Here is a 16,924-nt window from a genome sequence, read left to right on the forward strand (position 1 = left end):
ACCTAAATTCAACAATTTCAAAATGTCGTTATTGTTGTAATAGATGTATGCTATGGGAACACAGAGAAGTTGGAAGAAAATCATGTTGAGAGGGTCAGGGAAACTTTTATGAGATAATGTTTGAGTAGTTTCAGAAACAAAAGTTACCCAAAACAGCAATCAAGAGAATAAAATGAGTACTGTCAAAGTTAGATTGGCACATTGTTCAACAAGCTCACTTGAGGATTACTTAACCCTCCACAAGTATTCACCAGTGTTTGACTTTGCTATTTACTATTTCATTAGAGCTGACTTTGAGAAGGTACTTGTTGACAAAGACTTAAGACCTGTAGAAAGATAATCTCAAAGTTACAGTTTGATTTCTCTGAACAAGGTCCCCAACCCCCAACCGGGTCTGTGGCCGCACAGCAGGAGGTGAGCTGCTTGGTGGGCAAGCGAAGCTTCATCTGTATTTGCAGTGCTCCCCAGCACTAGCATCACCACCTCAGCTCCACCTCAGATCATCAGGCATTAGATTCTCATAGGAGCACCGGTCCCTGGTGCCAAAAAGGTTGGGGACCGCTGCTCTATAGGACTAATCCATTTTGTCTCTAATTCAAATTCATTTCCAAACACTTTTATTGGTAGTCTACAGATACTTTGTTCTATCAAATACTCTTTGATCCAGGTTTTCTGCCTTCCTATTATTATCATTCATTAATGTGTTGCATAAAATCTTTGACATATATTCCTTACATATTTGAATGAGAGTCACGTTTATACTTTCTGAATATTATACTTTGACAAAGTGAGTCAGGGTCAGTAGGCATTAACCTGGAAGTTAGAGTGTGGATTCCTTCTTTTAAATGTTCCCCGCCCCCCATCACCACCCCGAAAAGATCACAAGTACAGAGCAAAAAATAAAACAGTATGTTGAAACATAATAGTTTACTTCCTCACTCTCCCCAACTGGGCATCTGTCTCTGGGCTTAAATCTCTAAAAGTTATCTCATTAACTCTTCTTTTTAGGCTTATATTACTCTCTCATAATTTACCTTTTTATGACATCTATCAACTCTATGAGATATAAAGAATTTAGTTTACTCCTCTTTGTTTACTCCAATTTTGTATTATTCTTCTGTGGTTATACTTGTAACTTTAATATACCTAAACTTTTGTCTTGGTTCATTAAGCTCAGGCCAAAAAAATGTCATCTTCCCATTTGTTAAAGGTATTCACTCCTTCACTCTTCCTTCGGCAATCCTTCTCTTGACTCCGTGTCTACCATTATCTGTCAACCTTGCCTCACTTTTACTGTCAAGATTTATAACATTTGGTTAACTTGTTTATGTATTTTCTTTATAGGTTGATTCTAAAGTTGGAAAAAGGAGTGTATTATGACTATATAAACTGTTCATTGGTGAGCCAGGTAGTATACTAAGATGTCATTTATTTCTCTTTGGATTCAATATCATAACCCCTAAACCACAAAAGTCGAATGCATTATTTTTTTATTGTTATGCTTATTTGGTCATGGTTTCCTTTTACAGACTGATGTTCTGTTGAATCTGTGGTTTCTAATTGTCTTTCCTTTACAGAAGACACACAGGCTTTTTTCACATCACATCACTTGGCTCACTGGCAAAACTCTCTACTGGTAGCAACCTGCTCCATTTTTCTTCTTGATGATATCATTCTTAGAGTCCTTGGACTTCTCAGATTTTAACTAAACACTTTCTAGACCTGCTGCACAACCAGTATCGAAACCAAGCCCCAATACTAAAGCAGACATACTAGTTTTTTCTTGTTGTTATTGTCACTGTTGTATTTTTTGTCTTTTTTTTTTTTTTTAATGTCATTCAGGAGATAACAGCAGGTCTCCTCACTGTACTCTGGAGACCACCAGACCAAGCTGGATCAAACTGGTCCCAGATGCTTAAGCACGCACAGTTTGCAGCCAAATGACCCTAAACTGACCTCGAGAGCATGATGGAACCAAGATCCACAGAACTCAAGTAACTAAGATGCTTCTGTTGCCAGCCAGATCTATTTAAAAGCAAGAAGTCTGTAATAAGAAAATCCAGTGCCCAGACCAAATATGAAGACATACCAGATGGACCAGTCAAACTGCCAGATTGGAATTCTTCTTTATTTTTTTTTTATTCCCATACCTTACCTAAATCAGCTAAGTTCCAAAACTACCCAATCGGACATTCCTAAATTAAAATTTATAAATATGTATAACCTCTTCTTACCCTCACCTCTTAAAACTTGTCTCAAGTCTTTGAAGAAACAGATCTGAGCTTTGTCTATTTTCTTGTCAAGAAGTCTTACAATACATTCCTTTCCTCTGCAAAAGACACCGTCTCAGGATTTGAGTATTTCTGTTGAGTGATGGGCAATGGGCCCACTTGTTTGGCCCTATTACACTATCTTAAATTTTTTGAAGGGGCTCTTCGTTAGTTTCACGGTTTCTTGGTATCTTTAAGAATTACTTCTTGAATTTCATTCTCAATTTTCAGGAATACATTTAGAATTATGAGAGGTCTAGGTATCTCGATACTCTAAAATCCCTTTATCTCTTTCTCACTTATGGTTTGGCTTAGAACAAAATTCTAGGCTCAAAATAGTTTTCCTCAGAAAATACAAAAAAATGATCTACTGTCTTCTTGACTCTAGTGTTGCTAAGGAAGTTTGATACTAGTTTTAAAATATTTTCTTTTGTATGAGGTTTTCTGTTCTCCCTTCCAGAAGCTTTTGAGATCATTTTATTATTAGAATTTTGAAAATTAAAGCTAATACATTAGAAACATTTCTTTATTTCTTATTTATGTCACTTGGCTCAGGATATGTAAATTCAACCTATTGTCTCCTTTGAATCATATTTTAAAATTTCTTTGATAATCAAATATTCCACTCCCCAAATTTATCTAGTATCTCTAGAAGTATTTTTAATGGGGTGAAGGATTTCTGAAGTAATCTAATATATTTAACTCTTTTTATTTCTACTAAATATTCTCTTTACTAAATATGTCCTGGGAAACTTATAATTTATTGTTCAACCATTTCATTAATTGAAAAAAAATATTTAATTTATAATAGGTACTTCTTACTCATTGTTTCTTTTTTATAGTGTTCTGTACTTGTTTTATGGGTGACTTACCTTTTTTACTATTAGCAAGGATAAGAGATTTTAAATACACCCTCTGTCCCTCGCATTATCTTAGCAATGGTTACACAAAATTCACTTGTCACATTTGTTTATCATGATTATTTTTCTCTCCTATGCAACTAGTTGTCTTCGTAAGTCTGTCATTTTTTATTTTTATTTAAGAATAAGGAAATGAAAGTTTATTTATGGTTAGGATGTAGAAGAACATGAACAAATGTCACTACTGCTACAATGAAAAGAACCAGCCAGGTCAAATTAATATATACATTTAAAGAAGACATTGAAGAGTTATAGACTCAAAAAAATCTAAAAGAATCTAACTCCAGTGGATTTCATACTTGAGGGCAGTTACGAGGTTGGAGCTGAGCAACAAGCTTGCTAGAGAAGGATGGCCTTTGTTTAGACAAGGGAAAGTAGCCAAACTTTTGATGGACCTGTAAGCTATTGTGTTGGATTTAAAACCAGAAAAGCCCTAAATGCAAAAAATAAATTCCATAGTCCTAAATGTAAAAGCTAGAGCTATAAAACTTCTAAAAGAAAATTTAGAATATCTTTGTGATTTTGAGTCAGGCAAAGATTTCTAAAGGAGGACACAAAAAGCACAGATCATAAAATGAAAATGTGAATAAAATGGACTTCATCAAAATTAAAAACACCTTCCTTCCAGAAGACACCATTAAGAAAATGGACAGTCAAGTAACAGACTTGAAGAACCTATCTGTAATATATATAAAAGACACAGAACTTATATCCGGAATAGTTAAAGAGTTTCTACAACTTGATAATTTAAAAAAAATAACCCAGTAAAAAACTGGGCAAAAGACTGAACAGACTCTTTGCAAAAAATATACAAATGACCAATAAGCACAAGCTAAAATGCTTAACATTATTTGCTGACAGGGAAATGCAAATTAAAACATGAGATACCATTTCACATCAACCAGAATGGTTAACATTAATGAGGTGAACAATACATCTGTTAGCAGGCAGATAGAACAATTGGATCTCACACATTGCTTGTGAGAGTATCAAGTGGGAGTTGGCTACATTGGAGAACCACTGGGTTACTAAAAGTAAAAAGACACCTATTCCATGACACAGCAATTCCACTCCTTGATATTTACCACGAAGAAATTAAAATTTATGTCCAGACTAATTTGTGTTCACATTCATAAAAGCATGATTGTTAATATTCTCAAATTGGAACAGCTCAGATGTCCACCAAAAGGAGAATGAAAAATTATGACATATACATATAATTATACTGGTGAGAAATAGTGAACAATCTACTAATACACACGAGGACATGGATGCATCTCAAAAACACCATGCTGAATGAAAGAAGCCAGAGACAATTGAATACACCCTGGAAGACCATTTATATGAAGTAGTAAAAGTCCTCCATATTTATTGCGGCAGTATACACATTTGTCAAAATTCAAATTATACATTTAAAATCTGTTATCTCAGGAAAGTTGATTATAAAAATGAATGATGAGAGTGAGCTAACTATTTTAGTGCAGGTGAAATTTCTTCTCTGTTTTATAGTCGAGTCATTTTACATAATGGTTAGGATACAGAACTACCTACATCTGAAACAAATTCATGTATGGTGAAAATGACCTTTGAAACACTAGTATAAAAGTGTTCAGTATTTCACAATAAATGTATCACAAATATCTTCCTCTAGGGCACACATCAAATTGAACACCATATGAAATAATTACTTTATGTATTTTTAATCTATTAATAATAATAAACATCTCTAAGAATCATATGCTATTCAATACAGTGAGGTGCTCACACTAAGAAAAGCATGAAGGAATTGAGAACTAATAAATTAGCCAATTTATGTCTCCCATCCCATCTTACTATATTTCTAGAAATGTTCCCATTGAATAAAACGGCAAATACTTAAATCATTTTTCTCAGTGTTCTTGTCAATCATATATAGTTGAATTGAGATATGTTCAATGTACATAATAGTTAAGATTCTTTTATATTCAGGTCTATTTACCACTAGTTTCCATCAACAAATATGATGGCTGCTTGGCTAAGGGCTCTGTGGCTGTGATGGAGCTAGAATATTAGTTGGCTGTCCTCAAGGATGGACAAGGAGAAAAGTAATCTCAGGCTTGGGGTGCCCTGTAATACAAAGGTAAGGACCTTACTTGGACACCCATTAATTGAAAGCTCTAATTTTTCCCTTAGGAAATTCACTCAATGTCTTCAGGAGAAAGTCTTCCAGTTTTTTGCTGGGAGGAGGTCAGGGAGGGGAATCAGTCATACCGCAGTCAGACATTCAATTAATTCTTTCCTTCTTTATGCCCATACTTTTCCCAATTTTTTGAGCCTCACTGAGTGGTTTTATCTTATGTCTTACTAAACTATGATTTATATATCAAAAGATAATATTTCCTTCATTTATCTTCCAAAGATGATTTGAAATATTATCTGGACTGTCTTCCTGTTTATATGTGCATTTTATTTTCTAAGGCGAGAATGAAATTACAGTCACAAACTTACCCAAAATTAAGGTTACAATGCTCTCTACATCTCTACACAAAGGGTTCCAAACTTTTAATGCATGGATGGACTTAAGTGGATCCAAATACACCCTGAAATTCTATACTGATGATGTGTATTTATAAGTGGTCATGTTTTACAAATTCATTCCGTGCTTTCACTATAGAAACAGGATGTAGTGTGATTGAAGAAAGATGTCAGAAAATTAGTGATTGCAACAAATACATTATATTTTTATTTCTGGGGAAGGAAGCTTTGATCAGTTTTATGATATAGATAGATAGATAGATAGATAGATAGATAGATAGATAGATAGATAGTGTTCAAACTATACAAACAGCTCTTCAGACAGCTCATATGAGGTAAAATGTTAAAGCAGTGCTTCTTGACTACTGAAGTCTAATGGATCAAGTCTGGTAGCTTCTTAAACTTTTTCAAAATTCTAATAAAAGACTCATAATCTCTCAAGGAAGGAATTATATTTTGGAGACAAGGAAAGCAAGGGTTACTTAAATGTATTCCTTTTGAAAGCAATCAGGTCCTCACCTTGGAAAGAATAACTAAAAGCTCTGGAAGCTCTAGAAAGAAAATCTTCCAGTCCAGAAGTGGCAAACAGATTTTACCTCCCATGTTACTATTAATTTTTTCTAAAGTGATGTGTTGGGAGGATTATAAGGCTCCTGAGCTGAAATATATTTATGTTCCCCTCCCCCAACCCTGTATCTGTTGAGTATCTACTATTTGCCAGCCAGAGTTGGGAACTAGAAATACATTCATTAAAAAAAAAAAAAAAAAAAAAAAAAGAATATCTGTCTGAAAGAGGTTGCATTACAATGAAGGAGACTGACTTATAAATAATTATATGACCCCTCTTCATAATAAGAGTCATAATGCAGGTTTGGAAAAGATAGAGTCAAAAGAGAGGAAGTGACATATGGCTCAAGAAAGTCCCAGAAAACTTCCATGAATTGTATCTTAAAAGATGAGGAATTTTCCAGACTTTTTCTAGGTGGGGGGCGGGGACAGTGGGTAGAGATTGGTAGTACAGGCAAAAGGACCAGCAGGTATAAAGGAGAAGTGATTTAAAAAAAAGACATGACATATTTCTGGAAAAATAGAGAAGGTCACTGCAGCTGGTGGAAAGGCTGGAGGTAAAGAGAGGGTAGGAATACACCGGAGATGATGCAAAAAGGCAGAATGTAATGAGGATGTTTATACTGTACGGCAAGGTCTTTGGACAATTTTTTAGGCAGTGGGGGAGTGGGGGGTCACACTTTTCAAATGTTTTCACATTTATTTCCACTTAATCTTCTCAACAAATATATGGAATAGGCATAGATCAGCTAAATGAGAAAAATACTGGTCTGAATATTCGAAAGTGTCACAAAAAGAAATGGCAAAGTAGAGGTGGGTTTAACATCATCGGTGGTAGTGACAGTGGGGTGGGGGGGTGTGTGGGTGTGTGAGAGCACACGCGCACGTTAACTTGGCAAATAACAGCTAAATCTGTATAAGATAGTGAACAGAACAACAACTCAGATTTTTTTTAGTTTCAAAGGCCTTGGGTAAAATTCAGCCCAAGCAAACAAACAGACTGCAAAACAATGCTCAAGGGGAGAAACACAAATCTTTTCTTCAGTAACTGTCAAAAAGAGACTATTCTTAAAATGATAGCTATTTGAATTAGAAACAAAAAATAAAGGCAGAGCGCTACCACATTCAGAAGCAGAATCAAAGAACAATAAAGCAGGTATGATTTAGCGCTGGATAAAAAATTCTGTGAGTAGAGTTAGGCCCTTTATATGCGTTTTAAGGCCCCAAACCAAAAAAAGAGTTTCTTATTCGAACAGGGTAGTTTTAAGAGTTACTTAACCGTTCCCTCCCTCAGTTTCCCTATCTGTAAAATGAGATAGCCTCATAAGAGCCACCAGCAGAGGTAGGGGGGAAAAAGACCTCTAGAATATTTAGAGGAAAAATTAGACTATATCCCGAATAAGACTTTCTTAATGGTATTCTGCCATTTCATGGTATAGAGTAGGTAATAAAATTGAACAAGAAGTCCTGTATAGAAATTCTGTCATTTCTTTATCTAAATCTGTTTGGACTTTCATTTTCCATATTTAACTGATACTTACCAATAATGGTCAAACATGCCTAGAGAGTGTTGCTGTATCACCATTAATTACTAGTTTATTTGAAATTAAATGAAACAATATTTGCTGAAATCTAGGATATTCTAAGGCTTACCTGATCCAAACTCCCATTTTACAGACCAGGAAATTGAAACCCAAGAGTAGGTGGCATGCAGACATCAAGTAGCAAACTTGGCACAGCTCCTAGCTCAGGAAAGGTGCTCAGTATACACTGGCTGAACAAAGAAAGAAAGCCAGCTAAGGAAACCAACTCTCTAGATTTCCCAGAAAGATTCTTCTCCTTTTACAAGAAAGCGGTTCTGCTGACGCTTTCATGTTTGACACTAAGATATTTATTATCTGAGATAAAATTTCAATGCATGATGAATTTCAGAAGGAATTTACCAAAGGCTGAGGAAAACCGTAAGAGAAGGATCGTCAAAAGACTTCAACAGTTGGCTTCCCAGTGTTGCTAATGTGCTGGGAGGCCAAGAAAATATAGAAACCATCATTCCACATCCAAAGAGAACAGACTAGCATGAAAGTGATCTACACAAACGCTAACATGTGCATAAAACAAGCGTAAGACTTTATTTATGAGAAAGATCCCAAAGAGGGAAATAAGCATGTATACACACACAAACACCCTGACTGTATCTGAAAGCTTCTTCTCTTGAACCACCCATGTTCCCACACTTAGTAGTGACTATCAGAAACCATGACAAAAACTCAAAAGCAGTTTCCCTTTAGTAACATTTTTTGGAGGTGTGTTGAAATTTTCTACTTATATAAGAGATTGGTAATAGACTAGTTTGTACTTCATAGGAAAAGCACTGTTACCTTGCACATATTTGTAATATCTCTGACTTTTAAACTTTATTATGGAAATTGAGACTTTAAAAAGCACAGCTAAAATAAAGACTTATGCCCAAGTCTTATGAAAACTTATATGACAGTATCACAAATCGAGTTGGCGCATAAAGGAATTCAGCTCTTCAGCGTTCCTTCTCAAGACAATTAACCTTGTTGATATTCCTTAAATGTGCTAAATAGTTCCAGGCTCCCTTTCAATCACTCTGCTCAGACAAAATGTAACATCTACATTTAATGACAGTTTTTCCTCAGAATAATTTCCAACATATTAATTAAATGCATTTTTTTTTTTTTTTTTTGGCAACAGGGTCAACTTCTTTCAGGGTTTCCAAATACTTGTAATAAAAGTGATACAGCTTTTAGAAAACTACAGCATTTTGCTTCCAACTGAAGTTAAGGAAATGCATAGATATACACAGTGAGTAAGAGAGGCCACATAAAACAGAGCATCATGTCATTTTCCTGCTTAGGAGTGTCATCGCTCATATGATCTCTAAAACCAAAAATAACAGCTTAATATTTATACAAGGATTTTAAGGAACCAGTATATACTAGCACTATACAAGCACAATTTTATTTAATCCTCACTTTAAGTATATCAAGTAGGCATGAAGATCATCGCCATCCTTCAAATGAAGAAACTGAAGCTGGGAGCAGTTCAGTGACTTGTCATCGGTCGTACATCCAGAAGGTGAAGGAGCCAACATTTGAACCCATGCCGTCTCACTCTAGTGCTCTTTGTTAAATGACACTGGCTCTGCCAGTCATGATACAGTGTTTTCTAAACTGCATGTTTTACAGTTTCTGATACTACCATTTACATTATTTCGTAATCAATAAGGGTCACACTGAGAAAACCGAACTGTATTAGAGTGCTTTAACGCAATGATCCCTGAGGGCAGTAATGATATTTGCTATTAATTTTTTTTTATCTCTCCTCCCTAAAGTTATCAAGAAAATATAAAATTCATTGTTTAATAACCATCGTCCCTCACTGGCCATTTGGAAAGCCTCTAGCAGGGAAATTGTTGTTGCTGTTTTATTTAATTTAATTTTTTTTTAGCAGGGGGATTGTTGTCCCATACTTGGTTCGGAATTAAAATGGAAGCAAGGGTACTTATACCACAGCTAACATGATGGTTAAGGTGTGTTTTGGTGATAAACAGACCTACTCTTGAATTTAGTTTCTGTGGCCAAGCAGTTTGGTTTGTAGCAAAGTTACCTTACTTTTCTTGGTAAGAGATTCCACATCTGCAAATTAGGAATAATAATAATACCAACTCGAGTTGGTATCTTTTGGTGTTTGGCTTTTTACTCATACTGTTTTTGAGATCCATCCATGTTATTGCATTTTTCAGTAGAATGTGTCTTTTTATTGACTTGTGTTCCATTTTGTGAAATGTGTCAGAGTTCATCCATTTTCCTAATGAGGGACTTCTGAGTTGTTTTCAGCATTGGATCATTATAAATAAAACTACTATAAACATGTGTGGATAAATGTTTTCAATCCTCTTGGATAAATACTCAGGACTAGAGTTGCTAAATCTTAAACAGTTGTATAACTTCATAATAAGCTGCCAGATGATTTTTCAGAGTTTGGAGTATCTTACACTTCTGCCAGTAGTATATGAGAGTTCCAGTTATTCCTAACTTTTGGTGACTTTTAGCCATTCTGATAGGTGTGTAGTGGTATCTCTGTGTTTTGAATTTGCATTTCTCTGATGACAAATTATGTTAAACACCACTGTTTATTGGTCATTCCATATCTTGTTTTATGAAGTGCCTCTTCTTGTACATGTTAGATATATGTGTTATAAATATTATCTCCCACTCTGTAGGCTACTTTCTTAGTTTGTTGTTGTTGTTGTTTGATGAGTAGATGCTTTTAATTTTCATGAAATTCAATTTATATTCCCCCCTCTATGGTTTGCCTCCTGAAATTATACACACTTAACTATATCAATCATTAAATCATTAATATTCTTAGAGCTTCTTGGTTTTTAGACATGAGGTTTTTAAAAAACATCCTTCTTTTTCAGAGATCAGGGAACAGGTTTAGCTGTGATTTTAAATTTTATTTGGAGAGCTTGTTTAAAAAACAAGATTCCTGGACTTCATTCCAAGAGGTTCTGACTTAAGTCTGGGGAAGGATCTGAGGATTTGCATGCCTAACAAGTTTAGGTGATGCCAATGCTGCTGGTTTATGTACCACACTTTGAAAAGCATTGGCTTAGAAAACTTAAATGGCTTTTCTAACGTTCATGAAGAAGTTTGTCTTTTCTAAAGTCTGAGCCCATAGCCACTAATTTATACTGTCTTCACTTGAAAAGACATCTGAAAAATCTGCTCAGGGCACTGGAGCATGGGAGCCAGGAAGCATTATGGTAGATTGATATACCAACATTGCCTCATTTCCTTCTTCCTTCCAGGAAATTGGGTTTCGGTCTGTGAGCGGAGACATGTACCTATCTCTACACACTACAGCTGAATCTAGCCTTGTGATAAATGTGCACTGCAAACTAGACGTTCTTCTCCCTGTATGCTCTGTCAACAATCAGAGAGAGCTTTATTTTCCCCTGAAGGGTTGATCAGTCTTTAAACCAGGAACATTTTTATGGCCAAGTCCTTTAAAACTTTCTCTGCTAAATTTATGTTTCAAGTAGTCGGCATTGAGGTGAATATTCTTGACACAACACAGGCACCCTGAATTAAAGATCAACACTCTTAAAGCAAAGAACTCCATCATCAAAATCCAACCCAAACCCCTAAGCTTCTCTAGATTTTTAGGACAAGCAGAGAAGAGCTTTTTAGCTTTCTTTTCTGAAATATCAAGGATGTGTAGGCAGAGAACTGCACTGCAACTATACATCTATTATGTAGAATGTTTGTACTTGTGCAAGGACTCAAAAACGGTTCACTGTATGCATTTTCCTTCTGACTGTTAAATTACCTATTTAGCCTTTGAAACCATGTTAATGGTAAATGAATTCATAAATAGTATGTATACTTAAACTGCTTTACGGATGCACTGATTCAAAGAGGGAAAAATAATTTATCTTCTTTAGGAAAAAAAAAATTCTCCTGAACAAAGAGAAGTGTCTATTTAAATGCCACCCTCACATTTCACTAGTCTCTTAGCATTCTTTCATAGGCAATGTGAATATCAGAGCTCAATAATTTCTGCATGGGCATTGGAGGAGTTTACCAAAATCAGATAGAAAGTATGCGTGCTTCATCCTCTAACAGGTCTATACATAATCGGCCAGAAGTATATGCCACACTTATTCTAGCAGTGAGAAATCCAGAGGTAAAATGAAAGCAGGCCTGTGGCTGGAACTAATTTGCTTTCCATCAGCTCTGGACCTCTCCTTGCACAAATAATGACATATGGTAGCCTTATGTGACATGAGAAGGCAGGCAATGCAACACCTCAGCTACATTGTTCTCCCAGTTCCTGGAAGCCTTTAGATTGAGGTTTTCCCTTTTTCTTTTCTTTTCTTTTTTTAAAGGAAATTAAAATGATAACAAATGAGTTATCAGTAAAATTGTCATAGACAATCTACAGTTTCTCTTGGACATGCCATGTGTTCCCAGAAAGTTAAACCACATTGTCCCAGCACTCTTAACCAGCAGTGTACGCAATCCTACTATTCTATACAGTAGGGAAGCGGAGAGACTTAGATTCTAACAAGTCTGGGAATGAGTCTGCTCCCTGACCCTTCCTTGCTACAAAGCCTTAGAAAACCTTTTTTTACGTATCTCTCCTTTGGTTTCCCAGACCAGAAATCCTATTCTAGATGGATGTTATCAGTCGTACTTGTGATTTTTTCCCCCCAAAACTTATAGGGCAATACCTGACTCTCAGTAAACACACCATTAATGGATTCTCTCTCTTTCCTCCATTTGTCCCTACACACACACACACACACACAGAGACACATAGAGAGTAGACACCACTCTAATTACATAATATATATGTTATACATATGTGCGTATGTGTATATACACAAACACACAATTATTATTGTAACCAGAAAAAAAAATGGGACCTCTTTAACTACAACTTCAAGTCTGCCAGCATGGGTGCGTATCCAAAAGAAGTATAAAGAAAGCTCCTTCAAAGACCTTAAGATATAATGCAATGCTTTGCCTACGTTTCTGTGGATAATGAAAAATAGAAGTTGCATATTATACAGCATCAATTCTCATCTCTAGATCTGAAGTCTTATCACGTAGGCGCCGGCCCCAATTTCTCTTTTGTTTCGATCAGAGATACCTACACAAATCTCTCCCTTCGCTGTGTCTTACTGCCCTCTGGTCACCTCTTTGTCACCGAGACAACACAGACTTCAGTTTCTCCCATTATGTCTTTATCCCAACACATCCCACAAGCTGGTAGCAGAAGAAAAGGTCATTGCTTAAAAGGAGGAAGGGAAAAAGAAGAAAACGGATGAGGAGGAGAAAAGGCTGTGAAAATGATTAAGTGTCTTTAAATGTATTTTCCTCAAAAATTAAGAGGTCAAAATCACAAGTGCTTACCTTAGCGGTCTTAATCTTCCTGAGTCTTGAATGCAGATCTCAGGGCGACATTGGAGTTGAGATCATTCCCTCGGGCCAGCACCAGAGAGAGTTTTCTTAACCTCCACAGGGGTCCAGTACCACCTTCTCCACAGCCCGGAGGATGGAGGTTTCTTCCACGTCTGCAAAATTACAGGAAAAAGATGTTAATAAAAACAAACAAAAAAGACAATCGTGATATTAAATTCAAGACCATTTGAGGAAACTAAACAGAAGATACATTAAATTTCGATTCGATTGGCATAAATGCATATCACCTGAATGGATTCAGTCTTGTTTAGAATCATGGAATCATACAAAATCAGGAAAAGCCATAGTATATCAAGACAGGGAGGATTTTTTAGGGCATGACTAGCCAATTTTGCTCATTTAACTTACAGGGAAACTGAAGATCAGAGAGGGAAAGTGATTTCCCCTTGGTGATTGTTACCCGTGGCATATTTCAACCAGTGAAGCAGGCAAATGTTTAGTAAACACACACAAGGTGCTTAATGCTGTGGTCTAGGCTGAACCAAGACAAGGGGACAATGTGCCACTTCATCTTGAAATATTTCTTTCACTTGGCCTCTAAGACACCAAACCTGCCTGTTATCACTGGCTGCTCCATCTCTGTTAGTCTTCCTACTTTATTCCTTCAGTCAAGGGCAAGTCCGTTCACCCTGATGGTCAGCCTAAACCCTTCCAGTCAACCTTGACTCCCCTCTCATATACACCTCACCCCATCGGCAAATTCTGGTGGCATTATTTTCACAATAAATCCAGCGGCTGATGACTCGCACCTCTTCCATTATTGTCACCCTAGTCCAAGGTACCACTACAGATCTATACCACTACAAGAAGGCTGGCACTCTCAATTAGACCCTTGAGTAAATAGTGACATTCCCTGGCTCAAAACCTTCCCTATCATCTAGAATAAAAATCAAAGTCATTGCAATGGCCAAAAAGGCCTCTCCATGGTGCAGCTCTGTCACCACTGTCTTTGTCTCTCACTCCTCTCTCCTCCTTTCCTCTCATTTATCCCTCTCCAGCCATGCTGGCCTAGCTGTTCCTCTAACTCCACTTGAGACTCAGGCACTCACAGGTCTCTTTATCTGAAATGCTCTTTTTCCCTTGCTATGTTATATCACTGTTTCCAATGTTACCTTTTCAGTGAGACAGGCTCCCTTATTCTGAGCAGTCTAAGAATTATTAAGAAATAGAGTGCAATATTTAAGAATGAGGTTTGCGAATAATCATAGTATTCACATCCTGGTTCCACCATTATGAAATGCTGACAAAGACACTCTAGCTCTCTAAATATCTAATTTTTCTATGAAAGTGAGATGATAAAAATAGCTATCCATTTAGAATGCTTATGAAAATGAAACAAGGCAACATAGTTAAATCATTCATTACTATGTGGGATATAAGTACTCAATAAATGTTTACTGCTTGTTTTTATTTTTATTTTTATTGTTGTAGGCTTACATTCTGCATGATATTACATAATTTTATCTACCTGCATTTCACCACCCCACCAGAATCTGAGTCTTTTCCATCTTATATCACATGTAATTGCTGTTGAGGCCCTTGGTGACTTTGGGCAACTTTCTCTGAACCATCGCTAGGCTCAGACAAGTATCGTTACCCCAACTGCCCCCACCTTCTGGAGGCAGATGGGAGAACTTTATAACATGGTTCATTTCCTATCCTCTTGCTGATGCCTGGCAATTTGAAGATGATCTTGGCCCTGGTATTATAGCAGGCTGATAATCGTCAAGCCACAGTCTACAATTATTCCTGCACTCCAAAGCCAAGAAACACAACTTTGAAAGCAAACAATGCTGTAATTCAGCACAATGATATATGGAGTTATTAAAGAAATTGTGCTGACTGCTTTGAGAATTCCAGTCTCCAGTCTATCCAAATGCATCTTTCTTTATTTTTGTCCCAACTAATATTAAGAAACTGTCTATTTTCAGGAGTAGCAACATAAAAATATGTCACCTATCTTTCAGGTTTAGTTAGACTACTACCTAATAAAAAGTGAAGACGCATCAGGGAAAACTTACAATCCATTCTAAGACACTGAAGGACTTGCTAAAAATGCATTCACTAACAAATGTTTCCTGAGAACACAATATTTGCCATGCACTTTGTTAAGGACTGGGGAGATGTGAGAAATATTAAATACTTCACTCCTACTTTTGCGAAGATTTCATTCTAGCAGGTCTTTGTCTTTTGCGGTTTCCTGACTTCTGCTCAGACTTGGAAAGACATGACAAACTCCAGAAAAGTTGTTGATTTGCCCAAGTAGTGATATAGGGTGAGCCTATATAAATAGTCTCATATCTGCTTGATAAATAGAAAAAATTTTGTAATTCTTGGTTTTCTCAGGAGGTAAGCTCATTTTAGTTACTTCACACCCCTACCCAACATACACCTCTTCTGAGTTGATCGTGGTTTATTTCCCTCCTTCTGCAAATAAAAAATAAGTACTCACCAAACCCACAAATACACTATCCATTAAGAAGATGCCACACAGATGGTACGGTACAGAGGGCACTGGGCTCAGAGGACAAAGCTTCAGAAGTTAACATTTTTGAGAACTTTGGAAACTGTAACAGGATTAATGTGGTGTTATAGCAAGATAAACTGAGAAAATATATACTAGGGATATTGTCAAAAGGAATAATATCAAGAAAGAACAACAAACATCTTAAATTACCAGTGTCTCCATGAGGAGAGTGTTAATCAACAAGGTGGGTGGCATCTCTGCCTGTCGGCCAGCCTTGAACGCATCAGGGAATCTGTCATTTTTCAAGAGGTATCAATTAGCGGTCGCTCCGATGGCAGAGTATGAACCACACCTCTTTAATGATTGGGCTGGATTGAAAATGATTCCTGTGAGTATAAAATTCTCACAGGCACCAATCCACAAACATAGCCATACACACTCCAGAGAGGCCAAGACCAGGGAGAAAGGAGAGGGACATAAAAAAATTGAGAACTCTAAAATGGATCTTGATTAAGTGAAAGTGTACCAAGGGGAAGGATGAGCTATAAATTAAATCTCTGCCAATAGGGTTAGGTCCTACTGGGACCTGGAGAAACATGGCCATAAAGACGTGCATTTCAAGAACTGTGATTCTAGGTATACCACATATACCATATATATGAATCTGAGCCTCACATACCTACACACGGCATCCACATTGCCAGCAATGCTTTACAACATGTATATTACATTCATTTGCATATAAGGAAGTTGGCGTTTGTAGACATTAAGTAATTTACTTGAAATCACATAAGTAGAAAGTGACAGTCAGGATTCAAACTCAGAACCAACCCTGGGGCTTATTGGTGTTCCCTAAGCACTCTGAAAATCACAATCAACTCTTTCCTGGACTCTATTTCTAATTAAACCTAGTTCTGATGGTCGGAAATGCCATAGTTTGAACTCCAAAGAAAGAACTTAGTCTCCTAAGAATATAACTGTGAAAACTGGCCAAGTTCAGCCTCTGCCAAGCAGAGTAAAACAGCCACATAGGAGAGGACATGTTTCTTCTGAAGCCATACAGGAGGTCACACCACCCATGGGAACAGTTGCTTCCTGAGCAGCAGAGATAGTGAGCCAAGTCACCCCTGGCAGTAGGTCTTGGTTTGCAAAATATTAATCACACTT

General features: G+C 36.6%; 1 protein-coding gene across 6 annotated transcripts in view; it reads right to left on the reverse strand.

Annotated features, from left to right (window-relative positions):
- SGCD (sarcoglycan delta) overlaps window positions 1-16,924 on the reverse strand; it is a 1,401,159-nt gene that overhangs the window by 519,181 nt on the left and 865,054 nt on the right. For all 6 annotated transcript variants that reach the window (XM_023528634.1, XM_023528637.1, XM_023528635.1 and 3 more), the window contains one exon: window positions 13,222-13,382. The gene's annotated coding sequence lies outside the window, so the exon portion shown is untranslated. The remainder of the gene's footprint in view (window positions 1-13,221; window positions 13,383-16,924) is intronic.

This window comes from Pteropus vampyrus, unplaced genomic scaffold (assembly GCF_000151845.1).
Source record: "Pteropus vampyrus isolate Shadow unplaced genomic scaffold, Pvam_2.0 Scaffold30, whole genome shotgun sequence".
Taxonomy (NCBI): domain Eukaryota; kingdom Metazoa; phylum Chordata; class Mammalia; order Chiroptera; family Pteropodidae; genus Pteropus; species Pteropus vampyrus.